Genomic DNA, 20967 nt, shown 5'->3' with positions numbered 1-20967 from the left:
GCCTGCCACGACTTGATGGAAATATGGGGTTCACCCTTGCCGGGAAGCTGGCGGTCCACGTGGGGTACAGTACCTCCAAGGTCCAGGGGTCCTGAGGGCTCCTCCTCCCCTACACCCTCGCCCGGTCCTCCGGGTGGGGAGCCTCCGTTAGGGCTCCCTTGTCTTCGTCTTAGCTCCGCAGTGGGGGGGGAGGGTACCCCACACTGCTGGGCCCTCACCAGGAGTCCTATCAGCACCTAGTCTCCCTGGTGCTGATCGCTCCACTCGTCCTGAGGCGTCTCTACCTCAGGGTCTCCTCTCTCGACCCGGGGGACTACAACTCTGCCCCCCCCGCCCGCGGGTCTTCCCCGTGGCCAAGCGGCCCGCAGCCGCCGGAGGAGGGTCCCTCCGACCCAGCCTCCCTCCCCGGCTTCCTCCGGTGCAATGTCCACCGGTCCCTTTTGTACCTTCGTCACTTCGGGGCCTGCTGCGCCCCCTGGCTCCGCCGCCTCCGGCCTTGCCGGCTGGTGCTGCGCCGCCCCGGGCTTTGCGGCGGCCGGCCTCACTGCCGCCGGTCCTTGCCGCCCGGCTCCTGGCTTCGCCGCTGCCGGCTCCCCGGCTCCTGGCCTCGCCGCTGCTGGCTCCCGCCGCGTGGCGCGCGGCGCGGCTGTACCTGCCTCCGCCGCTCCAGGCTCCGCAGCTCCCGGTCTCGCCGCTCCCGGCCCCGCGGCTCCAGTCCTCGCAGCTCCCGGCTCCGCGGCTCCCGGCTCTGCAGCTCCCAGCTCCGCAGCTCCGGGGGCAGGCTCCCGCTGGAGCCTCCGTCCTCCTCTGCTCAGGGTAGGCGGTTCCTTTTTATCTCCCCGCGCCGGTCCCGCGTCGGCGCGGTTCCAGTTCCAGGAAACCTTAAGTTCCCTGTCCGGCTTCCAGGCCCGGACCCGGAAGCGGGGCGGAACTCCGGGATTCCCCACTCGGGCCGGGCCCCTCGGGTCCTGGCCCCCTCACACACCCCACCCCTCGAGACGCCGCTAGGCGATCCCTTTGCTATGCGATGTTCGCCCCCCGAGGGCTTCTCCCCGTCCGCACGGGGCGGTACCGAGGGCTCGTGGGGATTCTCTATCTCCCCCCACCGAGACAAAAAGTCTGCCACGGTGTTGCTGCAACCGGGTTTATACCCGATTTTAAACTGATAGGGCTGGAGTGCCAGGGCCCACCTCATTATCCAGGCATTCTTGGTTTTAGCCGAGTTGAGCCACCGTAGCGGGGCGTGATCAGTTATTAAACGAAATTCTCGGCCCAATAAGTAGTACCGAAAATAGTCTATACCCCAATGGATGGCAAGACACTCCCGTTCAATTGTAGAGTACCTCTGTTCGTGCTTGTTCAAACGGCGACTGGCGAATGGAACGGGGCGTTCGACTCCCTCCACCTCCTGCGAGAGGACCGCTCCTAGGGCGTACGCTGAGGCATCCGTCTGTAGGATAAAGGGGGCGTTAAAGTTAGGGGTATGTAGTACCGCTCCTCGGCACAAGGCCTGTCGGAGCTCATTGAACGCCTTGCGTCTCTCTGGGGTCCAGTTGATGCGTGGTGGTTCCTTCCCCTTAGTGGTGTCTACCAGGGGACTCGCCAGTTCCGCAAACCGGGGAGTGAACCGCCGGTAATAGCTGGCGAGCCCCAGAAAGGCTCGTATCTGCCGCTTGGTTGCCGGCGCCTCGTAGTCCCGAAGTGCCGCCACCTTATCCCGTAAAGGTCTTACCAGCCCTTTGCCTACTTGGAAGCCGAGATATTTAGTCTCTGACCTTCCAAGGGCGCATTTCTTTGGGTTGGCCGTCAGGCCCTTACCTCGTAACTCTTGCAAGACCTGTCTCAGGGCCTGGAGGTGTTGCTCCCACGTCTTGGTAAAGATCACGATGTTGTCGAGGTAGGCGGCGGCATATTCCTGGTGGGGTGCCAGTATCCAATCGATTAACCTTTGGAAGGTCGCGGCGGCCCCATTCAACCCGAACGGCATCCGTTTGAATTCATAGAGGCCCCAGGGGGTCCCAAAGGCGGTCTTAGGCTGATCCTCCCTTCGCAGGGGGATCTGCCAATACCCCTTTGCTAAGTCCAGGGTGGAGATGTAATTGGCTTGCCCGATACGTTCCACCAGTTCACTTATCTGAGGCATGGGGAAAGCGTCAAACTGGGTGATGGCGTTCACTTTCCGGAATTCAACGCACAGCCTTAAGCTGCCGTCCGGCTTCGTCACCGCCACCAACGGGCTTTGCCAGGGGCTGCGGGAAGGCGTGATGATGCCTTGGGCCAGCATGCCATTAAGCTCCTCTCTAATCGGTTGGCGCCGGAAAAAAGGAATGCGCCGCCACTTTTCCCTGGCAATCTGGCCTGGTGGCGTCAGGATCTTATGCTCCACGCCTCTAGCCTTCCCCGGGGTCTCTGAAAACACATCCCCAAACTCTACGATTAGCTGTTGTAACTCTTTCTGTTGGAACGGGGACAGGGACATCTCTTCCCCAAGTGGTCCCCCTTCCCGGGTCTTCGGCCCAGTCTCCCCCTCTTGACACTCCCCATCTACCGGCTCTCGGTCCATTTCTAGAAGGAGCCCGTGCGGCTCCTGCCACTCCTTCAGTAGGTTGATGTGCAAGACCTGGGACGCCCTCGGATGGCCCTCCCTTCGGACTTCATAATTGACCGGGCCGGTTCGTCTTATGACCCGTGCCGGCCCCTGCCACCGCGTCTCAAACTTACTATGAGAGCTGGGCAGCATCACCAACACCTTCTGTCCGGGCTGTAACTCTCTCTCCCGGGTTCCCTGGTCGTATCGGTCCTTTTGTTGTCTCTGGGCCTGTTTGAGGTTGTCCTGGGCTGCTCTCTGGGCCTTGTGGAGTCTGTCCTGCAGTTCCTGTGCGTATTCCGCCACCTGGCAACCCCCTCGTGCGCCGCTTTCCCAGCTCTCCCTTAGGATGTCCAACAAACTTCGGGGTTGGTGCCCAAAGACCAAGCTGAAAGAGGAGTAGCCCGTGGAGGCCTGTGGGGCATCCCGTACTGCAAACAGCAAGGGTGGTACCAACAAATCCCACCTGGCTGGATCTTCCTGTGTGCAGCGCCGGAGCATCCCTTTCAGTGTCGCGTTGAAACGCTCGACCAAGCCATTCGTTTGAGGATGATAAATTGACGTTTTTAGGTGGGTGACGTGGAGCACCTTGCACATGGCTGCCATTACAGCCGACATAAAGTTCTTTCCCTGGTCAGTCACGATTTCTTGCGGGATCCCGAAGCGGGCCACCCACTTCATAAGCTCCTCGGCCACCTTGGAGCCCGTCACCGTCCGTAAGGGAATCGCCTCCGGAAACCGGGTGGCGTAATCAATAAGCACCAGTAAGAACTGGTGGCCGGCGGTGCTTCGTGGTAAAGGCCCCACCACATCAAGCGCCACCCTGGTGAATGGCTCCTGTATCACGGGCATCACCTGAAGGGGAGCGCGCGGGGGTTTGTGGGGGTTCACTAACTGGCAGTGACGACATTCTTTACAAAACCTCTCCACGTCCTCATATAGGTGAGGCCAGAAGCACCAGCGTATCAGCTTGGCCTCTGTTTTCCTTTTTCCCAAATGGCCTCCCATTGGGTTCCCATGGGCTAGTTGTAATAAGGGTGTGCGGTAGCGGCAGGGAATTAAAAGTTGACTTCCCTCCCGCCCTGTCTGTGGGTCGAGCTTAATCCGATATAGCAGACCCTGTCTTAACTCGACCCGGGGGCCCTGTCCCCGATCCGCCGTGGGGCTTACCGGTTGCCGCTCCCATTGGAGTGCCTCTTCATGGAAGGGTCTCAGCTCCGCGTCCTCCTCCTGCGCCTCCCGGAACTGGTAACTGTTTGCCAGGCCGTCCAGCTCGCCCGGCCAAGGCGGTTCGGGTTCTTCCCCAGCTAGGCCTTGTGGGGGTTCCTTTCGAGGCTGGAGAGCGGCCAGCACCTCGTATATCTCCGGCCAGTCCCTCCCCACGATCATGGGGTGCAAAATATCCTCCTTCAATCCCACGGGCAGGCGTCTCGAAACTCCATGCAGCCGGACCTCTAGGATCCGCCGCTCAAAGTGCGTCCTCTGATTGTGCAGGCAGACTAGGTGGATCCCTGCGCACCGCGGGGCACGCCTCCATTCTACCAGCGATGGTCTGACTAGGGTCTGTGCGCATCCGGTGTCAATTACGGCCATGAGTGGTCGCTGTCCCACCCAGGCCTTTACTCGCGGCAGGGGCCTGGGGAAGGTGTCTTCCCTGCCGCCGACCCCACAGTCCATAGGTTCCTCCCGAGTGTATTCCCCTACTCTGCTGCTACCTCTGGGGAGCGGGGCCCCCTTACCGGGGGGGTACTCGGCTTCGGTCGGGCCGGACCGGGCAAGGTGTCCCCTGCCGCCGCAGCGGAAGCAACTAACACCCAGGTTCCCTGGGGTCTTCTCCGCCTTACTTCCCCTGCCCTTTTGGGGGGAGTCTTCCACCCTGGGTTTTCCCCGGCCCAGGCGCCGACCTACCTGGGCTGCTGTATATTGCTCCGCCAGCTGGAGAGCCTGTAGTGAAGTTGTGGGGCCATGACACCTCACCCACTGTTGGGTGTCGTCCTCCAGGTCCGTCAGGAACTGCTCTAGCAGAACCTGATCGCATATTTCTTCTTTCGTGGTCTCCGTCGGCCTCAGCCACTTCATCATTTCATCTCTAAGGCTGTGCCACAACATCTTGGGGTTTTTCTCGCCCTTGGTCTTGTTTCCTCGGAACGCCTGTCAGTGCTTTTCCGGGGTGATGTCAAGGCGTTGTAGAATCTCGGCCTTCACCCGCTCGTAGTCGCTGGCCTCGGCGCGGGTCAGGGCTCGGTAGGCTGCCTGGGCCGGGCCGGTTAACAGGACTCCCAGCCTACTGGCCCATTTCGTCCGGTCTATGCCTGCGGCGAGAGCCGCTCTCTCAAAAGTTTCTATGAAGGCCTCGGCGTCGTCTTCCCGATTCATGCGGGGCATGTTCATTTCCCTGCTATACGGGCCAGCCCTTGTCTGCTGCTGTTGGAGCAAATGCTCCTGCACACTCGCTTGCCTTAAGGCAGTCTGCTGGTGCTGCTGTAGCAGCTGGGCCATCAGATGCAGCATCTGCTGCGTCACATCCGCACTCGTAGGGAGCTCCATGGTGCTGTAGTGCTCTCCGAGCTAGGCCGGGCTCGCTTCCCGGCCAATGCACCAGTTGTAAGGGGATGGGGGTGCGCCACTTACCGTGGGACCCCGATCCCCGGATGTCCCCTGGAGAGGAGGGGTACGCGTTGGACCGTCCCGCTTCGCCGCTCTCGCCTGCCACGACTTGATGGAAATATGGGGTTCACCCTTGCCGGGAAGCTGGCGGTCCACGTGGGGTACAGTACCTCCAAGGTCCAGGGGTCCTGAGGGCTCCTCCTCCCCTACACCCTCGCCCGGTCCTCCGGGTGGGGAGCCTCCGTTAGGGCTCCCTTGTCTTCGTCTTAGCTCCGCAGTGGGGGGGGAGGGTACCCCACACTGCTGGGCCCTCACCAGGAGTCCTATCAGCACCTAGTCTCCCTGGTGCTGATCGCTCCACTCGTCCTGAGGCGTCTCTACCTCAGGGTCTCCTCTCTCGACCCGGGGGACTACAACTCTGCCCCCCCCCCGCCCGCGGGTCTTCCCCGCGGCCAAGCGGCCCGCAGCCGCCGGAGGAGGGTCCCTCCGACCCAGCCTCCCTCCCCGGCTTCCTCCGGTGCAATGTCCACCGGTCCCTTTTGTACCTTCGTCACTTCGGGGCCTGCTGCGCCCCCTGGCTCCGCCGCCTCCGGCCTTGCCGGCTGGTGCTGCGCCGCCCCGGGCTTCGCGGCGGCCGGCCTCACTGCTGCCGGTCCTTGCCGCCCGGCTCCTGGCTTCGCCGCTGCCGGCTCCCCGGCTCCTGGCCTCGCCGCTGCCGGCTCCCACCGCCTGGCGCGCGGCGCGGCTGTACCTGCCTCCGCCGCTCCAGGCTCCGCAGCTCCCGGTCTCGCCGCTCCCGGCTCCGCCGCTCCTGGTCTCGCAGCTCCCGGCCCCGCGGCTCCAGTCCTCGCAGCTCCCGGCTCCACGGCTCCCGGCTCTGCATCTCCCGGCTCCGCAGCTCCGGGGGCAGGCTCCCGCTGGAGCCTCCGTCCTCCTCTGCTCAGGGTAGGCGGTTCCTTTTTATCTCCCCGCGCCGGTCCCGCGTCGGCGCGGTTCCAGTTCCAGGAAACCTTAAGTTCCCTGTCCGGCTTCCGGGCCCAGACCCGGAAGCGGGGCGGAACTCCGGGATTCCCCACTCGGGCCGGGCCCCTCAGGGTCCTGGCCCCCTCACACACATGAATGTATCCAGGCCATGCCATGACAAGACACACAAAACCTACCAACAATATCTCCAGCATGGGGATATCTTTACATTACAATACATATCTCCATTGGGGCACCCAGTGCCCTGATGGAAAATATGTGGAGACACCAAGTAACATCTGTGCACCAGAATGAGCACACACTGAAAATCTGTCAAAGACAACTATAGAACACCACCTGTCTGCAATCTCTCAGGCCTGATCCTCAAAGCGAATTTACAAACCACTTTTCACAGTTAAGCCTATGGACTGCACTTCATTCCTCCCCTATAGCACTGGGATTGGAAGGGACCTCAGGGAAGGATCACAGTCACTGGTCAGCTACACAGTCAACATGAGAGCAGTCCTTCCCCCCTCTTTCCCCTCCCTCTCCTTACTTTCTGTTTCCCAGCAGGCAAGCCCAGCTTGAGCTTTGAAACTCAAAATGTTTTGAAATGTTCAAAACGTTTCGACTGCCCTTGTTTCATTTTGAGGCTGTTTCAAAGCCCTTTGTTTCATTCTGATTTCACTGTTTTGAGCTTGAAATGAGTCAAAACAACATTGAAACGAAACATATGGTGGAATTTCTCACAGCCCTACTGTCTTCTTATTGTGGGATTTGGGTTTTGCATAAGTTGTGTGTTGTTTACATCTTGCATAATTTCTGATTCTGAGATTTACCCTTTGCATACTTCCTGATGGGAGTACAATAGAATGAGTTGATCATGACATTTTTCATGCAATTGGAAATCAGTGACTGTGCAGAAGCTCAGCCAAGACATTTGTGAAGGCTGAGCTGTCATGTAACTATGGTCAGAGATGGTAGTGAACCAGCAAGTTCAGCTAACTTCTTTTTCATTTATAAAATCCTAATTTTACTAAATTTCAATAATTCAAGTCAAAATTTTCCATAATGGTTATCTGTCTTAGGATGCATTTTGGGGAAATTTTCAATTAAGGGGGTGGTGGGAAGGGAGGGGGAGGTCAGCCATTGCTCAGAATATGGTTAAGGGGAAATATGTTAATTTGGCCATTTAAATTCTCACATCACTTCCCTGGGAAGCTCTAATGCCTTTCTTTGTTCTCTGGAGCAGGGGCTTGATATTTCGTCTGGAGGGTTGCCATGGTGCCTTTTGCTCAACTTGGGCAAACTTCTGAAACAGTTCTGGCCATACTTGTCCAATGGAGTCTTGTTAGAAGTTAGAAACTACATTTTTTGAAGACTCAACCCATACTGCCCATACAGTGGATCTGCCTCAGGGATGAAGCAGCATTTTACAGGTAAGTGTACTTTTGGACTCCGCTTCACGTATGATAGAAATTGGAAGGTATGCAGTGAATTTGGCAGTATACTGAAGGAAGAAAAAGGTTGGGCTCATGTGTAATGCAGTTGAGAGCTGTCTCACAGTGCTAGATATTATTCTTTCCTCTGCCATATCATCATGGGTGACTGGTGCCTCCCAAGTCTGGGGGGGCACCAGTGGGGCACAACCAGGGGATCCCCCTAGAGACTGGGAGGGGAGGGTTCCCCAGCGGCCAGCTGGTGGCTGGCAGAGTCAGTTTCAGGGGGGATGCTAGAGCTGTCCATGCCCCCCTGCCAGCTGGAGCTATGCTTTGAATATAGAAAGGGTCATAAAAGATTGTTGAAATTCTGAGGAATTGGACCCCCCCTAGGTTTCTTAAACTGTATGTCCCAAATCGGTGAAACTGTTGATAACTTTAGCCTTTGTATCTCTCCCTGAGCTGCCATTTGCGAAATGGGGATGATAATACTCTCTCATTTCCTAAACATATAGTTCATATACAAGCATTATTCTTTGTGAAGAGCTTTAAAAAAGATAATAATGTGCATCACGTGAAGATTAGTAACTCTGAAGATCTGAAGAGGGTGCATGATCTGTCTTGTTCACTGAATAAGGCTGGGGTTTGTGCTCATGTCATTAAAAAATGGAACAGAATGCATGAACCCAAAGAGACCTAACTGAGGCAACCTTAAATTCTGGTATGTCCTAAAATTTATAGTGCTTACTTTTGCAATCTCAACTTTCTTTTATTTCAATTGTTTTTTCTTTCTCTGTGTGCGAGTGTGTGGGGGGCGTGGAATGTGTGCATGTGCCTTTGTGTATGCAGTACCTAATATGCATATTGTTTTTTATTGAACATAAAGCATGCTACTTATACCTGAAGTTTGGAAAGAGTAAAATGAAAGCACGAACAGTAGAACATGTTTAATACAATTTATTCTTTATTCATCATTAACAAATATAACTATCCTTCCAGCCTAGAAACACTGATCCCATTGGGGACAGGTTCTGACATCAGGTGCATGGGTGATAATTTGGAGTGACTCTTAACATTGGTGATTTTATAATTCAGTGAAATGACATTACTTATGATTCCTACCAGTTTACATGAGGTCAGAAGGCAGCCTCATAGTGTTCATGACCTTTCTCTGTAATCAAATAGCAGGGTTTGGTTTTGGTCAGTTCTTGTTCCTATTGTTATCTGTTTTACCATGGACCCTGGAGTGCTGAGCACTGCAAGAATACAGAGCAACAAACAGTCCTTGTCTCAAAGTGCTTACAATGTAAGTGTGACAACAGGGATTACATTGACTATGGAGAGACGGAGTTGATCCAGAACAGTGCAAGAGCGGGGGTTAGCACAAGAGGTAGTGAATGCAACATAGCAGCAGCCTTATTGTTGTCAAGTTTTTTTTGTAGGCATCACAGCAAAGGAGAGCTTTGAAGGATGGATTGAAGGGAGGTAACTTTCCAAATTTTTAAGGAGTTCCCCAAGGAATTTAAAAAAATAAAATATCAAGGCCTACTTTACATCCCACTGAAGACAACAGCAATATTTCCATAGACTTTTATATATATTGGCTTAGACCTGTTCTTTTTACTGTCATCTGTGCTAATCTATTTATGTATCCCATATAATTGCTAGGATAAAGGATGTATGTGAGCTACTGTAGAGGAATATTTGATGTTCCTTTTTCTTTATCGGAGAAATTACTTTCACACACTGAAGAGGTACAAGAGTTGTAGACCTCAAGGACATTATGCATGTTGTGACACTCCTGAAGGACCTTAGGGTTCATCAATCAATGAAAGGATGAAAATAGTTCACAAAACATGTGAAAAACATCTTGTAAAAAGAAGTCACATGTCATCTCCTCAGGATCTAGTACTCACTGCAGATATCTTTTCCACTGGCATTCTCTCTTTCTAATCTAAATGAGCCTCAACATGTTGAACTTCTAGGTATGTTGCAAATATTGCCTGCCAGAGTGTGCACTGGAGAGTGGATTTTATAGTTGAGCTTGGGCTTCTGCATGGACAGGAGAAATTTAGGGTCAGGATAGGAGTTTTAGTTGCACTTAGGATGGATGACTAAGATGTAGATGGAAAGGAAATTTTACTACTTTGCTTACATAGTTTGGTTTTATTATTATTTTAGATTTATGTTGAACGTGTAGACTCTTGAGTTTTTTGTTCTGTTTGAAGCCACTGAAACACAACAGCAAGCTGTTACAGCCTTGGAACCCAACAGCCTTCCACTGACTTCAAGTGAGCATTGGCTTAGGCCTTGGTACCTGACGAAAAGAAATTCTACATTGATTTATGCTTCCTTGATGGGGTCAGTCCTTGAAAGGTTATTTTCATCCATGAGCTATTGCTGCCTGCTTTCCTCAACATTTTGTACGGAGGCAACAAGGTATGAGAGAGCTCCTTTAATTTTATCCACTTGCTCTCCCCCTACACCAACAGGTAAGGAAGGGTTTCAGGTTATTTTGAGTTGTGTATATTTTATCTTAATAACTCAGGATGAGGTCAAAAAAAGTAAATCTAAAAAAACACTTGTCAGGTTTAACCACATCAATTATAGAGTATGTAAAAAGAGATGGATTTACAGCTTAAGCAATGGATTTGTGTTTGACTTCTGTTTCTACTACCCTATCTCAGTGAAGCCTTGGAAATGAAAATTAGTTCTTCTGTTCTCCCTTCCTGCCCCTTTGAATTGAATATAATCATATTTCCTTTGTCTATCTTTGTTTTTTTTTCACTCAAACATCTTCATTTTATTTACAAAGTATTAATTTCTTAAGGCATGTATAACTGAGAGAAATTGCTTTATTATGGATAGATCGGTTCACTAACTACAAAGAATATATTTTAATATAAGAACTATCAAACTCAATGTTTTGTTGCTAAGCAATATATGGTTTTCCTGTTCCTTATAACTATGTCTGTTTAAAATGATGTAAATATATATCAAGAAGTGTTCAGATGTTGAAAACTTTAAAAGAGTATTTGAGGAAGTTGTTCAAAAACTGAAAAATCTAGGCCAGCTTTTTAGCTGCTCCAAAATGCTGAAGATTTTTTCTTGTCTGAAGAAAAAATTGAAGGGAAAAAAACCTAGATTTGGAAAAAAAATCTCTCAACTGTTTTGTGACATAACTCAATCCTCCACTGGACAGGACAGTTATTGGGAAAATCTTGTAAAGCGGGAGATGTGCTAGTGTGTAAATTCCTGTCTGCTGAAAGCAAATGTTGATTAGCAAGATGACAGAGTAGGCGGTGGCAATACAACTTTTCTCTGCCTCCCACAGACCTGGGTAGAACACAAAGTTGACAAGAGAGTTTGTTATCCAGGCCAATTTGAACTTTGTTGTGGACACTGCCCCTGGAGGTCTTGTTGCTTAATAACTAGAACAAATCACTCTCCATGACCTTAATGGGACTTCGAACTTGTAACAAAAGAGTAGGTGGGTGTGACCATCGGGCTGGAGAAGGGGGAGGGTGAACCCCCTTCGGAATAGCGGCTCACGGTGGAAGGGTGACGCTATTCCCCTGGGACGCTGTTAGTCCGGAGCAGATGTTGGGTCATCAGGTCCCCGCCCTGGTTCTCGCCCACCACAACTTGCTGTTAGGTTCAGTGGGACGGCTCCTGGTTCTCCGTAGCCCGGGGTCCCCGGCGGTCACGTTGCGGGGCTCCGCCACCCACTTTCACCCCGGCCTCACGCCCCCTTGGGTCCTCTTGCACTCGAGGCCCCAGCCCTCGCTCGGACCCTCCCGGTGATGCTCCTCACCGGGTTCCTGGCCGCTAGTGTCCGGCACGGGTCTAGGCGCCTACTGCACCTCGTCGGTGCCCTCCTGGGCCCCCGTGCTGACCCCAGACCTGTAGGTCCTGTGTGCTGGAGGGGCACAGTCCCAAAACTCCCCGTCACTGGAGTCTTCGTCCTCCAGACTGATCCGCCGCTCCTCGCTTGGGGTCCTGGGTCCAGCTGCCACCGCTGTCCTTCCCTCTGCCGGGGCGGGTGGCCACTCCCCACCGGGGTCCGCACCCCCGCCTGTAGCGGAGTCGTCTGCCGGCTCCCCTCCTGGAGCCTTCGCCTCCGCGGCAGCGAGTCCCCTCTCCGGACTCCTGCCCCGTCCATTCTGGCCGGCCGTTTTTATTGCCAGCTCCCGGCCGCCGGCGCGGGCACCGGCTTCTGGTGCAAACAAGCAGCGGATGTCCCGCTCGGGCTCCGCCACCTCCGCCGGCAATCTCCGCCCCGTCTCCCCAGGACAGTGGGCTTTCAAATGTGAAAATCAGTTCCATAGACTGACATTGATGTCAGTCTAGGGGTTCCCAGACTGTGGTACATGTACCTCTGGGGGTATGCACAACATCTATCGGGGGGACATGGAAGAAATTATGGAATGGCAGATTTAATTTTCATTATAATAAGAATAATAATGGGCATCTAAGGGATTAAAATGGTGCAGGGGGCTGGACCCAATAATCTTCTGAGGTCCCTTCCAGCCTTACAATCTATGACTATAAAATGTATGCTAGTAGGGGTATATGGGCAGCAGGTAAATCTGGAAGGGGGTATGCAATAAGACAAAGTTTGGGAATTTATGATGTAGAGCATTTTCACTTACCCTTCTGAGTAGCTAATAGATGATTTAGTTCCTATTATTTGCTCCCTTTACTATTTTCAGCAATATAAAATATATAGTCACCATTTTGGCTTCTAAAAATATTCTGACTCTTAGCACTGCTAGTTCACTTGCTACTTTCTTTGATTTCAGCAGCATATACCCAACAGCATTTAAAACTGGGATGCTTTAAGGTGCACCTGTACATATAGATTTAAATGCTTAACTGTAGGCAGTGGGGTTGAAAATGTAAGGCAATATTTGCATAATTTTAACTTATATTAGTGAGATCTGTTTTACTGATAACATTCTTTTTGGGGTTAAGATAAAAAGTCAACCATTTCTGGTCCTATAAAAATATTCTATGACTTATGGATAGGTCTCTGTTTCTCCTGTCTCTTCATGGGTAAGAGGTGGGCCAAGTGGACCATCATTCGCAATGTTTGGTTCCTGCTTGAATTGTAAATGTACTGAGCCTGCTGTCCTGAGTGTCTCTCTGTCTGTCTCTCATTTCACTCTGTTAAGGCAATTTACTCATTCTGTGTGGGTGAACTGAAATGATTCTTGGCAACAGAGTAGTAATTAATTTATTTGCTTGTATATGTAAAAGATGTCATTGGGTTCCTATGTACTTTGTTGACCAGCACCACACAGCTATGTGCATAGCTGGGTATCTGGTAGTGCACAGCCTGGCTCTGCTGTTTTGCTGTCTTGCACAGTATCTCAGTATTGAAGTCTCAAGTCCTAACAATGAGCACTATCCATAGTGTTGCATTTTTTTAAAGGACTGCACTCTGACATTGTAGATTGCACAGGTGAGTGCCTATGGGCTAGATCCAAAATAGGATTGAATGGAATCTAGCGCCCTGTTAGAGGCCTGTGCTCTCTTTATGTGGAGGAAGTAAGGTGTGTGAGAATGGGACCCAAAATAACCACCATGATGAGGGGTAAGTCCCTTCAAACTAGCCTATAGGAAATGTGGAGAATAAGGAGGTCTTAATCTCTGGAGAGGGATGGGATTTACTTTTGGTTGTAGAGAGATGACCTTGTCCACTCAGGGCACATTCCAGAAGGTAGGTATATACAACCTTTCTTTCAAAAACAGAGTAGGGTTCATGCTTTTCTGGCAGAACCAGGGGAGAAGGAAGTGTGGTACGCCTCTTGATTGGTAGTCTAGTGGGTGGAATGCTCTCTCAGATTGTACAGGACCTGGTGTTAAATCTTTTCTCTCCAGATCTCCCATCTCCCAGGACAGTGCTGTAACCACTATTGCCATGTTCCCAAACTGTGGATGTGTACCCCTGGTGGTACACAAGATATCTCTTGGGGGTATGTGGGAAACATTGTGTAATGGTGGATTTAATTTTTATTACAATAATAATGGGCATTAAGGGGTTAAAGCATGCTGGTAGGGGTATGCAGGCAGCTGGTAAATCTGGAAGGGGATACGCAACAAGCAAAGTTGGGGAACCTCTGCCATAAGCTATTCTGGGACAGGGGACAGGATCCTGATGAAGCTGATCCACTGGGCAACAAATAATTCAAGATCCACTGGGCTGGAGTAAAGGAAGAAGACTCTGCAACCTATTGTCGAGCACACTTACCTGGGAACAGGGTGACCTAGTGGTGATCCCTACTTCAAGGACTGCTTATGCATTTTTCTTATCTAAGAACTATTAAGCGTAAGCTGTATAAAATGTCCTAGGAACAGGGACCAGAATCCAGGATTCCTCTCATCCAGGTGAACCTTCTAACAACTAAACTCCGTGAAGTCATGGGGAGAGTGCCCCAACTCAAAATAGCTTACAGTCTGATGGCTAGGGCATTTGTTGGGATGGTGCCTAGTGTGGCTAAGAACTCTCTCAGGATGGACAGCGTCTGGGGGAGTGCTTTAAACCTGTTGCATGTGTCAGGGATCATTTCCAACAGCTGTTTCTTTTAAAAAGAAAGAGGTGCCTGCCACTGCATCTTGAGGAGAGACTGCTCTATTCAGTGTACTCTGAGCATGCATAAAGGATCAAGTCCCTCAGAAGATGTAGACAGAGGAATGCCTAGCTTCCGAGTCCCAATAAAGTTTAGGCATAAGTTGGGTGCTGAGCTGCTCGGCGTTTCCAAGGCTGATGTGTGTCTGGGCATATGTAGAAGCAAAACTCTAACTATCAAATACTTTTTAAGTTTGAATCCTGAGGCACCTTTGGAATTTGAGCATTTCTATGGTTGAGCACTAAGTGAGCAGGGGGTTTTGTGACTGAAGTTTTGAATATAGGTGAGATTAGGTGCTAAACTCCCACTTCCAGCACCTAAGTCCTGCTTTAGAAGTGGTCCCTTGGCCATTTATTTATTTATTTATTTATTAAGTACTTTGGTTACCTTTGGTATTAATCAGCAATATTAATAATGACTTGAGAAAATAGCACTGTGAATTCACATCTTGTAGTAGAGCATAAACTACTTGTATTGGCGGCGCACTGCTGGAAGGACTCTGGAATCGCAGGGTGAGTGGGTGTTAATAGAAGTAAATGGGAACCTAAGAAAAGCTACTAGATGGACAAGTTTCTGGCTGCCATTCGCAGGATGGTTGTGGTTGTCTGTGATATTTAGCAATTCAGTCATTCTGTAACCTCTAATTACAGGCCCTTGAAAATGACATGTTGTTGGGGCCATAAATTAAGCATTTTGTTTTAACCATGTAGTTGTATGGAGAATGTACTAGCTCTTTCAAACAGGTGATTATAGAGTGAGAGCAGCAGAGGCAAGGACAATGAAATAGTAAAAGTAAATTTGCCTACGCAGGGTATTTGAGAGGGTGATTGGTAAAACTCATCAGCAAAGCCTATATGCAGTAGGGCTGTGCAAAATTTTGCTAGCTGTTTTGTTTTGACGCTATTTCGACTTGTTTTGAGCTCGAAACAGTGAAATCAAAATGAAATGAAGGGATTTGAAACAGCCTCAAAACAAAACGAGGGCAGTTGAAACATTTTGAGAGTTTCAGAATGTTTCAAGTTTTGAAGCTGGGCTTGGCTGCAGGGAAACAAAGTAAGGAGAGGGAGGGGGGAAAAGCAGGGAAGGACTGTTCTGCTATTGACTGTGACTGTTTGGCTGCCTGAGATGCTGCTGGTGCTACAGTGCTGCTTACTAAGTTATTACCTGTTGTTGTTTAAAGTGGTGGACTGGACTGAGGCTGTAGAGGAGGAGGCTGTCCTGTAGATGTCCCAGCTCCAGTGAGGGCACACCTTAACACACACGCAGTCATACATGTCACAAGTTTTACTTGCTAGCAGTTTGAGGTGCAGTTTCCCAGAACCCCCTGCACTTATCTCCTTGAAACTTGGCAGACTTCATGGCTTCAGAAGGGGCTACCATCCCTGCTGCTTTCATTCAAATCTGCCAAAAAATGACAACGTTATAGGCAGTTTTGTGCTTCCCCATTATACCCTATGGGTGAAATGTCAAAACAGCAAAACAGTTTCAATGAAACAAAAAGGAAAAGTGGTTTTGAAATTAAACGAATCTCAAAATGAAACACCATTCTGTCAAAACATAAAAGCAGAAGTCGAAACAAAACAGTGCTGTTTCGTACAACCCTATTATGCAGCTTTCTGATACATCCTGTACGCTGGTTAGTAAACCTCTCTCAGAGCAAAGTCCAAAGTTACTTATTTCTTAAAGAAAGCAGTACAAGACAAATGAAGCAGATCAAAATATAAAATGAAATGAAGCAGATCAAAATATTGTTACACTCAGCCATAGTAAATAAATATATTCAGATTTCAATGAAGTTTGGTTATTTTAGATTCACATGCATTTTTTCCCAAAGAAGTATCATATAGCTCAGTGGTGGCCAATTTTTTTGGCAGGCATGCCACAAGTTAGCCCACCTCCTCTCCCATCCCCCAAATACTGCTCTGATCCCTGTCCCCTCCCATGAGTACCTGTTAGTTTGCATCCACATGGATGCAAACAGATCCAGGGGACACATGACCCCCATACCTGCCCCAGGGTGTGCCCAGAGTGGGAAGCCCCTCCACCCCGCATCCCTGGAAAGGCCCAGGCTGCCTTTGTGCCAGCCTTGCTGCAGGGATGGGGAGAAAACCCATGGGGAGCAGTGGACTGCTGCTGCACTCCGTACCATGCTACAGCTGCCTCTGGAGCTGCATGGGATGCCATGTGCCTGCAGCCACTGGGGGATGGGGGGAAGGGAAGGGCACAGTGCAGCTAACATGTGGCAGGCGCGTGGCATTGCATGAGGCTCCTGGGGCAGCAGCAGCGTGATGCAGAGCCCAGCATGTAGTGGTAGTCCACCTCTGTCCCACATACAGATCTGGGGGGCACATGCCCCACATGCCTCCTCCATCTTGTGAACAATGGTAAGGACCCAGATAAGCCACCCAGACTCATCCTCTTTTGAACCCCACTGCAGGTTTTTGAAGGCTGCAATTAAATCCCCCCTCAGTCTTCTCTTCTCCAGACTAAATAAGCCCAATTCCCTCAGAAATCATGTGCCCCAGCCCCAAAATCATTTTTGTTGTCCTCCACTGGACTCTTTTCAATTTGTCCACATCCTTTCTGCAGCGGAGGCTCCAAAACTGAACACAGTACTCCAGATGTGGCCTCACCAGTGCTGAATAGAGGACAATGATCACTTCCCTTGACCTGCCTTCTTAGGCTCCCTCATAGGAAACCTGAGTTACCTGCAGTGATGTGACCCTCATGCTGTATTATGTGTCTTGGACAGAGAGCAGAGCCCACTTCACCACAGGTGATGCTACCTGGTCAAAATTCCACAGCAACTCTGAAGATGAATAATACAGTTACTGGTGTGGTCATTGTCTCAGTGATTCACTGACTGCATCCTGTTTTTCTTTGTATGTGTGTACCATAGTACTACTTGCACCATAGTCTCTTCTTGAAATGGTTCACAGCAAATGGTTCTTTGCTCTTTCCATGGTTAATCACATAAGTTGCATGACCAGTAGCATAATGATGGGTGGCACATATCTCAGACACTGCCTAAAGGGGAAAATGCTGGGGGGATCCCTCACTTTCCTGTCCCCCTTCCCTGCTGTGACTCTGGCTCTTGTGGGGTGGGTATAGCAGCAGCAGTGGTACACACTGTAAGAGCTGCTGGTTTGGCGGGGGAGTGGGGGCGGCAAAAAAAATGGGTTTTTAGGTTGTTTGACATACTTTGGCAGCAAAAAAAAAGAGGTGACATCCTGTCTACAGAAGCAAAATTATGACAGCTGCTCCTGCACTGTGCGCTGCCACCACCTGGGGTGCAGTACTGGCCAGTTATGCCTGTATACATGATCCTGATTTTTTTTCTGCTGCCTGATTTATTTATTTATTTATTTTAAACAGGAGAATAATGAACAGCAAATGAGACTGTTCTGGCTGGGATTTTCTGAGGAACTGTCTTTCCCACTAAAATTCATGAAAACTTTTTACGTGCACCTGGCAGTTTCCCAAATACTCATGGCGGGGAGAGGGGATGGGATGGGACGACACACACAACAGTTGCAGAATCCCAGAGATCATTCCAGAGCTGAAGTAGACACTTTTATTTCTAAAAATATTTGTGGATTTTATTTATTTATTTTACTACTTGACCAACCTTATCTCATACCAGTTTGTGTTAGAAATGTCAGTTTTCTGATTTCCCTTGCTCCAAGGTTCTCATATTTCCATATTAAGCATCTACAGGAATGTGGGCATGTATGTGTGCGAGAGAGAAATACATTTTCCTGACAATAGACATTTTAATGAGCAGGCTTTATTTGGAATGCAGTGTCGTTTCATCATGGAGTTATCCAGTTAATCCTGTCAGTCATGTGTCACCCTCCAGGTTATATGATAGAAATGCATCTTATTTGACTTCAAAAGTTTTGAAACACGTGTATCATTAGGGGCATTAAAGGTTGGACATAAATTGTTGCTGGACTATTATGAGTTGAGGGTTGGGGTCATACATTCCTGGAAAGGTAATTTCCCCTTTATTTCAATTAAGATCTTGGATTGGAAACATAACCTTGATCTCATAGGTATGTGTTGCAGGGCATTGAAGTGCCCTGCTCCTAGAAAGAGTTACTGGTGCTGGTAGCTGGGGCAACTGCAGTTTGGTCAGCTGACCAGAAGGGGGCAGGGCCTGGCCTATATAAACAGGCCAGGCTGAGGCCAGAGTCAGTTCCCCTCTGGCAGCTGAGGAAGTCAGAGCTTTGTTGAGGCAGGCAGAGTAGAGAAGCCTGATGGCCGGAACAGCTTCCATGCAAGGAGACTGGGTGGAGAAAGCCCTGGTAGGGATTTGGGGAGGATAAATACCCTGATGGTTTAGAGTTTGCGTTAGCCAGGAGGCTTATCTTTGAGTTGCAGCTGATTGGTTTATGTTATTGCTTTTGGTTGTTTATCACACTGGAGGACTGGGTGAGGCTGTAGGGGTTAGAGGAGGCCTCAGAGGGGCTCCACAGCGGTGTGGGGACCCCGGTGCCAGAGAGGGCACAGTATTGGAGGGGGGGCATTGACCCCAGCCCTGCGAAAGGGGCACAGGGGATTGAGGGCCAGGTACGGCTACGGCTACCTGAGCCCCGAGGGTGAGAAACCCCAGAGTGGGTACGGACAGGAAACATCAGGCTTGTATTAAGGCTTGTATTAAGGCCCAAGGAGGGGATTTGGGGCCAGGCATGGCTACGGCCACCTGAGCCCAATTGTGAGGCTAAGCCCCAGGGAGGGCATACAGGAATAAGAACCCCAGGGAGAGCACCGCAGTCTGGATCTAGGGCCAGGTAAGGCTGAGGCTGCCTGAGCCCAATTGGGAGGAGCACCAGTGTGGGAACTGGCAAGAGGCCCAGAGGGTGCTCATGTTACGCCCCAGGTTGGGCACACAAGAATAGAAGCCCCAGGGAGAGCGAGAGCATTGCTTTAAGCCCCAGGGAGGGTGAGAGTACAAAGAGAAGCCCCAGTGTGGGTGAGGGTGTGGAGAAGGGCACCGGTGAGGGCCACAAGTGGAAGACAAGCCCGGAGAGTGTCTGCGAGGGCGCGGGCAATAGTAACTGACTCAACAACGTCCGGTATGTCTGAGAGGCTTGGGACATGGTACAAGGGGTGGTAGGAGCCATGCATAGCCCATAAGGCTGGGTGCACCAAATCAATCTGTATGGAACAGGGGCCAGGATAAATAAGAGCACCGTGTCCAAGGGGACAAAAGGCAGCCTCCCTTATAAAACAGATGCCATCAAAGACATGGTGGGTGAGAATGAGGGTGCTTAATCGCGAACTTGGCATGGTAGGGGGCGCCAGGAGAGATCACGGCTGCTCCTGGGTCCCTGCCCTGTGACAGTATTAATGACCTCATTAATGCAGATAATGTACAGGCTAATATAATGACTTTCTCCTTGTCCTGCTGGCTCACCTCAGGCATAACCATAACCATGGACTTTCAGCACTGAAGGACAACTTTAACTATCACATGGTTGTTGCTTCTTCATATTATGGACATATGTTTGAAAAAAAACCCTTTTCTATAAGTGCCTCAAGTTGAGTTACTTAAGTCCATATTTAGAGTCCAGATTTCCTTTGGTAGACTCCAGTAGCATTATTATTAATAATTAGCCGTAATACAACTTTACAGGGTGTTCCTCCAGGAAAGCCGCTAGTCACTTCACAAAATATAACCAAACACCTAACTTAATTTTTTTAAAAATGCCAAGACCGCCCCCCACCCTTCCAGTAAACTTTGAAACTGGCAGGAGAACAAAAATGCCCCATAACTCAGCACACAATGTGCAAGAAATAAAGAAGCCACCACCATTAATGAGAGAGTTTCATGTGCAGCAGAGGCTCAATCCTATGCTATACAAATCAGTATAAAGCAGAAAAGAATCAGGATTTTTCACTGACTTGACTAGTAGCAGGAATGAGCCTCAAATGAAGAGCAGAATGGGCCTGTGCTACACAGAATTTGGACATCTGTGGTGTCAGCTGTGATTATGTAGGATGAGCTTTAAACAAATATTTTCCTAAGTGGATGATGGTATTGGCACACTTCAGACTTACTGCTTTCTTTAGTTAGAGGGAGTTCATAGAGTTAGAGCCTTCTGCATTGGCTCATAAACCTGGGAATGGGCAGACCATGTTTTTGTTTGATGCTTGTGACTTGCATTTCTGTTGCTTTACAGTACTATGAAATTCTTTGCAACTTATGGCTGTCTTGTTTTGTGTGTGTGTGTGTGTGTGTGTGTGTGTGTTGTTTCTAATGGATCTGTGGCCCCCTCTGCATGTTACAGGTATTGCACAATTAACTGGTTTGTGTAGAGTGGGCCTGTGTTATCAGGCTCTTTTTATCTCCTAATCTAATCAGGATCACCAACATCCTGACACCACCAATGAGTTCTGGGGCAGGTTTGGTGTTTTTTTTAAATAAACCCACTTGGCTCATGTAACCACACCTAAATAAGGTCCAGGTTTTCCAAAATTCAGTTTACTAATGAATCAGCCACTTACTTCAACCACTTCATTGACAAAAAGGGACCTGAGCTGTTCTGAAAGTTCTGTTCTACTTGGATAATCTCAATAGTTCTCAAAGCTCATAGTAACCTACATTATTTACTGGAAAAACTGCTCCAGCAAAGTTCTAAGTAATAGTTTGCTCAGTTTTTTTTTGTTTTGTTTTTCCCCCCCATGGCTGCTTTACCTAGCTGCAATTTGTGAATGGCCATGTTATCAGAAACAC

At 50.0% G+C, this 20967-nt stretch overlaps 1 long non-coding RNA gene across 1 annotated transcript in view; it reads left to right on the top strand.

Moving 5' to 3' along the window:
- The window catches only part of LOC149868927 (uncharacterized), a 291022-nt gene that overhangs the window by 53996 nt on the left and 216059 nt on the right, over positions 1–20967 (top strand). Inside the window, exon 2 of the long non-coding RNA XR_016441043.1 lies at positions 7410–7596. This is a non-coding gene — a long non-coding RNA (uncharacterized LOC149868927). The remainder of the gene's footprint in view (positions 1–7409; positions 7597–20967) is intronic.

Source organism: Crocodylus siamensis, chromosome 3 (genome assembly GCF_052110815.1).
Source record: "Crocodylus siamensis isolate JL-2025a chromosome 3, ASM5211081v1, whole genome shotgun sequence".
Lineage (NCBI taxonomy): Eukaryota > Metazoa > Chordata > Crocodylia > Crocodylidae > Crocodylus > Crocodylus siamensis.
The sequence above is the reverse complement of the archived record's forward strand: the minus strand, read 5'-3'. Positions and strand labels throughout refer to the sequence as shown.